The sequence below is a fragment of the Eptesicus fuscus genome, chromosome 10 (genome assembly GCF_027574615.1).
Source record: "Eptesicus fuscus isolate TK198812 chromosome 10, DD_ASM_mEF_20220401, whole genome shotgun sequence".
Classification (NCBI taxonomy): Eukaryota; Metazoa; Chordata; class Mammalia; order Chiroptera; family Vespertilionidae; genus Eptesicus; species Eptesicus fuscus.
The window spans coordinates 59,036,171-59,045,886 of record NC_072482.1 but is presented as its reverse complement, the minus strand read 5'-3'; the positions used below and the strand labels follow the sequence as shown (position 1 = coordinate 59,045,886).

Here is a 9,716-nt window from a genome sequence, read left to right as displayed (position 1 = left end):
TGAAATTTAAAACAAATTTACAATATTAGGTTCGGTCTCGGTTGTTTGCTTTCAAGATTGCAAAACCCTAGGGCAAACCTAAAATAAAAGGATTTATGTCCGGCAGTGAAAAATTACACCAAAAACATTCTACCAGTAAAATGATTTCTACTTTTGATGTGTGCTCGGGAATGTTCACAATTTGAAATATTTGTTGCAGTTCATTAAATTGCCTAATGGCAGCGATGGCAAAGTAAATGCCTTCTTCAGAAAGCTTTTGGTCTTTAAAGGAAAGACGCACAAGTGCATTGCAGAGGAGACCAAAGGAGTGTGTCGCCAGGAGTTCCAGGGGAGCAGCGAGTTCCGGTGGGACCACCCGAGAGGTTGCTGCTCTCTGGGTGGCACCTGGGAGCACAGCCGCGTGGGGACCGGGCTACCCCGGCCGCAGGTCGCAGCGGGGAGGAGCGCCGGGGACCAGAGCCCAGCGGCCTGCGGCGCCCCGGCAGCGGGCCGCGCCCGGCGGGCGGTTCCCCCGCGCTCAGGAAGATGCGGACCCCGGAGGTCCCATCGCGCTCGCGGGGCTGGCCCAAGCGAGGAGCCCCAAAACAAAGCCGGCGAGTCCGGCAAGCGGCGGGCGCTGAGCGCGCGGGGCCGAGCACACAAATTCCTCTGCGCCCGGGCGCTGCCGGCCAGCCCCGCGGATCAGCCCCGGGAGGGCACGCGCGTGGCGGCGCCCCGTTCCCGTCGCCAGGCTCGGGGTACCCACAAAGCCCGCACAGTCCCCCTTCCTCGGTGGCGAGGATCTGAGAAAAAAACCCAAGCCAAGGGAGCCCCCCTCCGCCCGCGCCACAGTCCGAGCGAGAACGGGCGGCTGCCCGCCGCGCGGGGGGCGCAGACTTTTCTTTTGGGGAGAAGATGGCTGGTCAGGGAAACAAAGGAAACTTGGGCCGGGCCCGGAGAGCGGCGCGCGTGGTGAGCGAGTTCGCGCCGGGTCCTGTGTGGGAGCCGCCAGGCGCCGGTGCCAGCCCGCACGCCGCGCACTCGGGGAGACACAAAGCACCCTTCCCGGAGCAGGCGGCGCCCGGTCGCCCACCTGCCGGGGCCGGGCCATCCGCGGGTGTCCGGGCGGGCGACGGCCCGGACGGCTGCCGAGGGCTGGGGCGCAGGGGAGCCCGGCGGGGTGGGGCGGGGCGGGGCGGGGCGGGGCGGGGAGGCGGCCGGGCGCGCGCGCGGGAGGCGGTGGCGGTGGCGGTGGCGGCAGAGGAGGAGAGGAGGGAAGGGGAGGAGGGGAGCGCGGGTGGGTGGGCGGGGGGCGCCACGTCACGGCTATTGTAGCTATCCTGGTATATAAGGTCCCGCTTGCGGGCCGTGCACCCCACTTTGCCTGCGCCCGCCCGGAGCCTGCGCTTCTCCACCTACTCGGTATCCAGTGAGACTCGCGGCGCACCGACGGAGCGGACATGGGCAGAGCCATGGTAGCCAGGCTCGGACTGGGGCTGCTGCTTCTGGCGCTGCTCCTGCCCACGCAGGTGAGTTCCTGGGGCGCGGGGGCCGCGCCCGCGGGGGTGGAGATGCTCCCAGGGGCTGGCCTATAGCCCTACCTGGGGCCGCCGACTGCGACTCGGAGCGGGGATCTAACGTAATCTGACCAGGGGGAGGGCAATGTGGAGCCCTCTGCCCAGTTCCTTGCGGGCTGTCGCGTCCCCGAGAACAATGCGGTTCCGCGCGTGGGCTGGGAAGACCCTGCCCCACCCAGGTTTCACGTCGCTCCTTGCTCTAGGCAGCCCGTGCCCACCACCCGCTTTCCCACCAGGGGTCCGAGGCACTGGCCGGGGAGAGAATGCGCTCCCCCCCCCCCTGAGCGCCCGGAGACCTCAGACTCTTTCGGGAGGTGGTCCCTGGATCCCCTGAGCGCCCCGCTTCCTCCTAGGAGTGTTCGCGCCCCGAGCGCACCACACAAAGAGAGGGGACGGTCCCTTTCGGAGGGCGCCGCTCTCGACCGTTTTCCCTTCGGCTGGTTTGGGGATCCCGAGGAAGCCCCGACTACCTGGCGCTATTGACCTATCCCCGTCCCGCGTGGTTCGGGGCTGAAGCCTGGGCGGGGACCCTCTCCTGACCCTGCCTTCTCCCAGGGGCGACCTTACATGTCCATCTCTTCTCACCTCGAAGCCCCGCGTTTAGCGTAGATTGGCTAGCTCTGGGCAGGCGGCGCGTTTGTCCCAAGTCCCCACCAGGCTTTGTTCCCCCCAAATCCTCTACCCCGGGATCGGACCTCGCTCCACGCGCAGTTACTAGGAATTACGCTGCCCTGGGGAGGGGGAGGGGGAGGGGGTGCGCGACGGCCTCGAGGCCAGCCGGCGGCTGAGCCTGGGACACCCGAGTGGGAGGTGTGGGGCTGGGGGAGGGTGGCGCGAAGGCGCATTTCTCTCCAGCAGGTCGGGCTTGGAGGGCAGGGCTGGCTCTCCACCGCCTTCCATTGGGGCTTTGTGAGGAGCGTCTCCTGAGCTGATCCGAAAACTTGGGTGCTCCGGGTCCCTGGTCCCCAGACAGCCAGTTTCGCGGCTCACCGGGCAGCGCAGCCTGCGCGGGGAGCGCTCCTCGCCCTGCCCTCCGAGGCGGGTAACTGTACCCTATTGTTGTCTTGCGGGTCGGCTGCGCTCCCGAGGCTTTCACGATTCCTCGGTGGGGGAGGGGCGCGGCTGCAAGAAACCACTGGTCTCTTCCAACCCCTTGTCCTTTCCAAAGAGACCACCCCCCCCCTCCCAATTTTACAAAGAAGGTTCTAGATGAGAACATCAATCTAGTTTGGTAGGAAATTTTTTGTTTAATGTCAACATTACAATTTGTTCTGTGGGTTTTTGTTTTTGTTTTTTGGGGGTGTTTTTTTTTGTTTTGTTTGTTTTTTGGTGCTGCAGAGGGTCCTTACTTAGATTCTCCTATTGATATACTGGGCTCTATTTAAAAAGTCACCTGCTGCACCAAAATACTTTGTATGAATGGATCCCAAGCCAGGTCTTGCCCCCAAACAGAGCGCCCTGTTTCTAAGTAATTTTCCGTATTATTAATGCTTTTCTCTTAGTGGGGGTGCTTTTTCCTGGTAGGGCAAGCTGAATCTTGCACACAGTAGGTGCCCAATAAATATATTTGACCTGATCAGGATTTTTTTTTTTAATTAGTCTATTTTGTATAGGATTTGTACATCACTTGGGTCAATATTTGCTAATGACCTTATGGGTTTTACAACAAAAGGAGCTGGTGCTGATGTAGACCGGTTTTATTTTTGGGTTAACAGGCAGCCATGTACATGTGGACCAGACCTGCTTGGTGCCACATCCTCCATCCTGCCTGTAATTAGAAGCCCTTGTAAACCCTCCCTTGCAGTGAGAGCTGAAATCTCCCATCTGCCTTTGTTCCGGGACAAAGGAGAGATTATCACGTGCCCCACTGGACTGTGCATTTTGTGACTTGGAAAATCAGTGTGGTGAATGATGCCACTTAGGCGCTGGGACGCTGGGGAACCTTCGTTCTTGGCCACAGCACTGGGCTTAGTGACCAGGCAGGAGGCTGCTGCGGAAAACTTCACACCAAAACCTCTTGGTGGTTTTTGGGTGAAATCATTTTGCCTTAAGGAAAGGGCTCATTATATATTTACATTTAAAACCAATATCGTGGCCATTTTAACATATAATTTTAAGATTTCTGCCCTGGCTGGTGTGACTCGGTTGGTTAGAAGGTTATGGGTTCGATCCCCAGTTGGGGCACATAGGAGGCAACCAATGTTTCCCTTCCTCTCTCCAATTACCAAAAAATAAAAAAGATTTCAAGGGAGCAGATACTCTATATCCATTGAAGTTAAAACCAAGGGGGTATTAAATAGGAATGTTTTTTAGCCAATCCAGTATAGACAGTGACTCAATTCTAGCACCATAAGTCTCAACACTATAATATAAATCCAAATTATTTGTGCACTTTAAAGTTTCCCCCTTTCTGGGAAAAAAAAGGAAACCTCCTTTGCAATGCCAGTAAATCATTATAGTCACAGAAACATCTGTATTAATTGACAAAGAATTAAAAATAAAAGACTCATGGGAGTTAGAGTTATTGAAGAACATTTTTGTTGGATGTTTGGTTGTTGCGGTCATTTGGCATCTCTAGGTAGTTTGTTTTGAAACTAGAGAGAATGATCTTGGTGGTGCTAAGGAAGAATTCAGAATTAAATGATGTGGCTAAGGGAATAATGGGCAAAGAGCAACCCAAGACATCTGTCTTAATTGTATATTAAGTGTATGCGGAGGCAACTCACACCAGCGGAAATTTATCAGTGTAACTTTTTATATTTTTTAGATTTATTCAAATCATACATCTCCTGTAACGCCTGCAAGTAACCCCTCCCACAATACTTCGACTACCCAGAGTCCAGCAAATGTCACGACCAGGGCAACTGGTGGTGCTCTGCATTCAACAGCCAGCGTCTTCGTGATCTCGTTGGCTCTCCTACATCTCTACTGTTAAAAGACTCGGGCCAAGAAACGTCTGTACACCTCCATCTTCTAAACCCAATCCAAATGGCATCTAGATATCCAGTGTGACAAGGAAGAAACAGGTCTTCATTGAATCTGCTAATTCACACCTAATTTTATTGACACAGAAAATGTTGAGGATCTCAAATTTGATTGGCTTGAAGAGCATGTGCAGGGTTTGACTAGATAATGAATGCCAATATTAAATCTGCTGGACTTTCACGTGCAAGATGAAGAGACACATCCAAAATTAGTTCAGAGGTGATTTCCTTAAATGTGGCTTAAGAAGTATGGACACATACAATTCTACCTTGAAAATCGGTAGATTTTATCTAGAGATAAAGGATGGCATTTGGAACAGAGTCAGTTTTCATTTGGTTCATTAAAGTTACATGGCCATAAAACAGTTAGGTAATGCAAAAAGATATGGTTCTATTTATGTTTATTCTAGAAGGAACGTCCAAGTGTTTCTGTAAATCCCCAATGTATTGTTTCACAGTACTAATTTAATGCCCATATAACTCAAAATAAAATTTTACATTGTTAAACTATCACTGTTCTCTTGAGAGCTGGACTCTTTCCTCTGAGCCTCTGGATTTGACATAGCATTTGACTTTTTGTGTGGTAATTTATATGTGCCAGGATAATGATGGATTGGAACCTACTCCAAATCCAAGCATAATGGGTAAATTTTGCTGATATTCAATAAGAGCGCCAACTTAATTTAGCTAATCTAATTCTGAAGAGTAGAAGTACACTGACCTCAACTAATTTCAAAGTGCTTTTTATTTCTGCATATGTTGAATACATTTTTACAATTTAAAAAATGATTGGTTTTGAAGGTAAAATTGACAAACCTTGAAATTGAAAAGGCAAATCTATGAAGGAGCCAAAACTGTAAATTAGGTGTTTGGGAAGTGAAGACTGGAAGCTTACATTAAATTCAGAAAAACTTTTATACTCTTCCTGTACATACTTTTTTTTAAAAAAAACTATGAATCAGAATAGCCACATTGGGAACACTTTCTGTTGTTGGTCAATATTTTTAGATAGTTAGAACCTGATCCAAAGCCTCTAATGTGTAGGCTTAATTTTGGAAAGTAAATCTTTTCACAATTGCCTCAATGCTCAGAACCTTTTTAAAAATAGACACGCCCTAAAGTCTTTTGTTCGCATGGTCACACACTGATGCTTAGATGTTCCAGTATTTAATATGGCAACAGTAGTCTTGATAACCAAAGTCATTATTTTCCATCTTTAGAAACTTAACCAGGAACACCGTAACCAGCAGATCTTAAGCTACTGTGTGTGTGTGTGAATGAACATTCCCTTTTGTTTCATACCTGAATGCTGTACATCTATTTTGGATTGTATATTGTGTTTGTGTATTTATGCTTTGATTCATAGTGACTTCTCATTTTATGAAATTGATTTGCATTGAGCACAAACTGTAAATAAAAAATGGCTGAAAGAGCAACTCATTGTAGTTTTTTATTGAAATCTCATAGGACATGGTACTAGGAGACTCCCTAACATATGTATTCCAGACATCCCCTTCCTTAACCTCCATTGTGTAGTAGCAGCCCAGTTTCACTCCAGTCAGTACAGTTACTCCCCTTTTGTTGATTCAGAGGCTTGAGCTCCAAGTGGTTGGGGGCAGTCTACTTCAGTTTAATGGGGTTATTGCTGTGTCTCCTGGTAGAAGCATTCCTCCCTTTGGAACTGAGATCTCTAGACCAGCAGAATATAAGGTCTCAGGGATAGAAAGTAAAATGTTTGCTAGTGGATCACTTATTGGGGGTAATGGTGCCACTACCATCTTTATTCCTTGATTTCTGGACCTGGATTCCTTGAATCCTGGCTAAGGGAGAAACCACCATATTTAGAGCACATGTAGTCTCTTGGAGGTCAGTGCTTTATCCCTTCAGGGTATTGCCATCTTGCTGGATCTCAAAAGGCCACTGTCAAATCAAGCTAGGTGCCTCAGGCTGGTGGGGAGCACGGGACCAGTGAATTCCATGGGCACCGGCCCACTGCCACATACCATCCTTGATCAGAATATTGTGTGGGTCACCGAGATGGTGGGTAAGGTATTTACATTCATGGATGTTTATTTGGCAGAAGTACTGCATGCAGGGAAGGCAAATCCAGGTCCAGAATAAGTGACTATTCTAATAAGAAAAAATGTTGCCCCTTCCATGGTGTATGTGGTCCAATGTAATCAACATTCACCTGGTGGATGACCCCATGGTATGGTGTTATATAGAGAACTCAGTGTTGGTCCCTGATGCAACAGATTGGGTGCTTAGCAGTGGCTATGGCCAGGTCAGCCCTAGTACACGTCCATGTTGCTGGGCCCCTGCATAACCTCCATCCCCGCCACCCCTGCCATTTATTTGTGAACCTATTGGGTGATGGCGGTGATGGCCAGGGAAAGGTGACTGGTATCTGCAGAATGGGCTATCTTACCCACTTGATTATTTAAATCTTCCACTAAGGTCACCTTTTGGTGAACATTCACATGGGAGACACAAATACTATCACATTCTTTTCCTGTTTAAAAGAAGTTTATCCATATACTTGTTCCCCAGCCTCCTCATCACCAGTTTTCCAATTACGCTTTTTCCAAGTCCATCCAGCCAAACTTGGCCACAGCCTACGAATTGGACAGACTCATACCTCTGGCCACTTTTCCTTCCAAGAAAACGAACAACCAGGTTTACTGCTTGTAGTTCTGCTCACGGGGAGTATTTTCCTTCACTACTGTCCTCCAGGGATGTCCCAGAAGGGAGTTGTAGAGCTGTGGCTGTCCGCATTGGGGTGATACCTGCATTCTGTACAGAACCTTAAAAAAATAAAATAAAAAAAAATAAATATATATGTATATGTGTATATATATATATATTATTGATTTCAGAGAGGAAGGCAGAGGGAGAGATAGGAACATCCATGATGGGAGAGAATCATTGATCAGCTGCCTCCTGCAAGTCCCCCACTGGGGATTGAGCCCACAATCCGTGCATGTGCCCCTGACCGGAATCAAACCTGGGACCTTTCAGTTTGTAGGCTGACACTCTATCCACGGAGCCAAACTGGCTAGGGCTGTAAAGAACCTTTTGTAAACCAGACCCAAGTTATCTTTTCTCATCAACTGATCATAGGGAATTGCCCATGAGGCCATAGGTGCAGGCTGGGAAGAGAAGGTAATATGACAGGAATAGTAATATGATAGGAACCGTGGTCATTTAGGTTACTTCCTCGTGTAACTTACTTGTATCTTCAGGGCCCAGTATCATAAATGTCACTTTCATTTGACAATGGAGTGCTGCTGTGTACACTCAGCTTTATGGATTGGTGGGTTAGCCCACACCCAGTTCATGTTGGGTATTCAGGGTGCAAGGTCTGTGGTTAAGCGTTTAGTCTTTACTAAAGCTCAGTGACAAGCCAAAGCCTGATTCTCAAAGAAGAGCTGCTGTCTACTGTGGCTGGCAGGGCTTTGCTCTGAAATTCTAAAACGGACCATCACAGCAACCATTGATCTACTATAAATTTATAGAGGAGCAATAAAAAAATTTGGTATATCTTTTAAAAAACAATCATCAATGCTCATGGAGGAAGAAACAGAATGACTTTTTCAACTATTTTTTTGAACATGATTTTAAACAAACCAGGGCTGTTTTATTTATCAGAAAAATGCTTAAAATTCTATTTTGGGCTTATACTTTAAATATTCACACCTAAACACTAGACATGTAATTTATGGCTAAATTCAGTAATGAGTAGCCACTGTATGAGTGTCCCTTGAACTAAGTTTAGCTTTAGTAGATAAAAGCAAACAGTTTATAGATGAGCAGATAGTTGAAGCACTAAGCCATAAAGTTAAGATGAGAAAATCTATTTAGAACTAAACATATTCTAAACCCACATACCCAATGCCACCACTGTCCTTAAAATAGAACTCAAATATTTAGGTATCTACTGGTAAAAAGTATGAGTTTTTCATTTCACATAGACCTCATTTGGGGTTGGCTTGATTATTTTTGCATTCCTTCCTTAGTATAAAGAGAGTATTTTTTTCTAATTTTGGAAGGATGGCACTTTTTGAAACAAGCAAATCACAGTTTGCTTCTCAGTTTCTCTTCAAATTACACCTAAATGCAAAAAAAAAAAACCCAACCCCATGCATTTATAAGACAATAAGAAGTTTCCATATTTATGATTTTGCTAAGAATTATCTCTGTGAGCCCAAAGGGTCTGACTTAGTTTAACTGTCATGCTTCTCAGCAACTGGCAGATGCTAAGGTTCGGGGAAACCTAACATGTCTAAAGCTGAACTCATTACCTTCCCTCCACATTACCTGCTTCTCTATTCAGAGCACCGACTTGCCAAGTCTCTCATTACAAACCTGGGAGCAGCCTTCCACTTCTCTCCCCATCTCTAATCAGTCGCAAAATCCTGTCAATTGTAAGTCAGAATTGTCTAGGCATCCGGCTTCTCTTCCCCTCCCCAGTAGGCTTTCCACTGACTCACTTCAACTGGCCAAGCTCTGCTTCCCAGCCCTTAGTCTCCCCGCCCTGAGGTTATTTTCTAAAATGTAGATCTGATTATTTGTTCCTCACTTTATATTAATTTACTTTTTCTTTGTTAATCCTCACCCAAGGATATTTTTCCATTGACTTTTTTAGAGAGAGTGGAAGCGAGGGGGGAGAGACAGAGAGAGAAACATCCGATGTGAGAGAGACACATTGATTGGTTGCGGCCCACAGGACCACTGGTCAGGGCTGGGGATGGAGCCTGCAATCGAGGTATGTGCCCTTGACCGGAATTGAACCCTTTAGTCCTTGGGGAGACACTCTATCCATTGAGCCATACCGGCTAGGGCTGTTCCTTACTTTAAAAGTTTGGCTGGTGCCCTGGCCAGTGTGGCTTAGTTGGTTGAACGTGGTCCCGTGCACCAAAAGGTCACTGGTTTATTCCGTGTAGGGGCACATGCCCAGGTTGTGGGTTGAGGTGTGTTCAGTGAGGGGGCAAGGGAAGGAGCAGCCCATTGATGTTTTTCTCTCTCTTTCTCCCTCTCCCTTTCTCTCTCTAAAAATCAACCAAAAACATATTTAAAAATCTGTTTAAAAAAGTTTAACTGGCTACCTTTTGCCTATGGAAAACAAAACAGAAACCCCCATTCACGCCCTGTAAGGCTCTTCACAGTCTGGCTCCAA

General features: G+C 47.9%; 1 long non-coding RNA gene across 1 annotated transcript; it reads left to right on the top strand.

The window, feature by feature from the left end:
* Positions 1-1,303: 1,303 nt before the first annotated feature.
* On the top strand, positions 1,304-5,812 carry LOC114230118 (uncharacterized). Its single transcript, XR_003615968.2, has 2 exons — positions 1,304-1,508; positions 4,324-5,812. It is a non-coding gene; the product is annotated as an uncharacterized LOC114230118 (long non-coding RNA).
* The last annotated feature ends 3,904 nt before the right edge of the window (positions 5,813-9,716 follow it).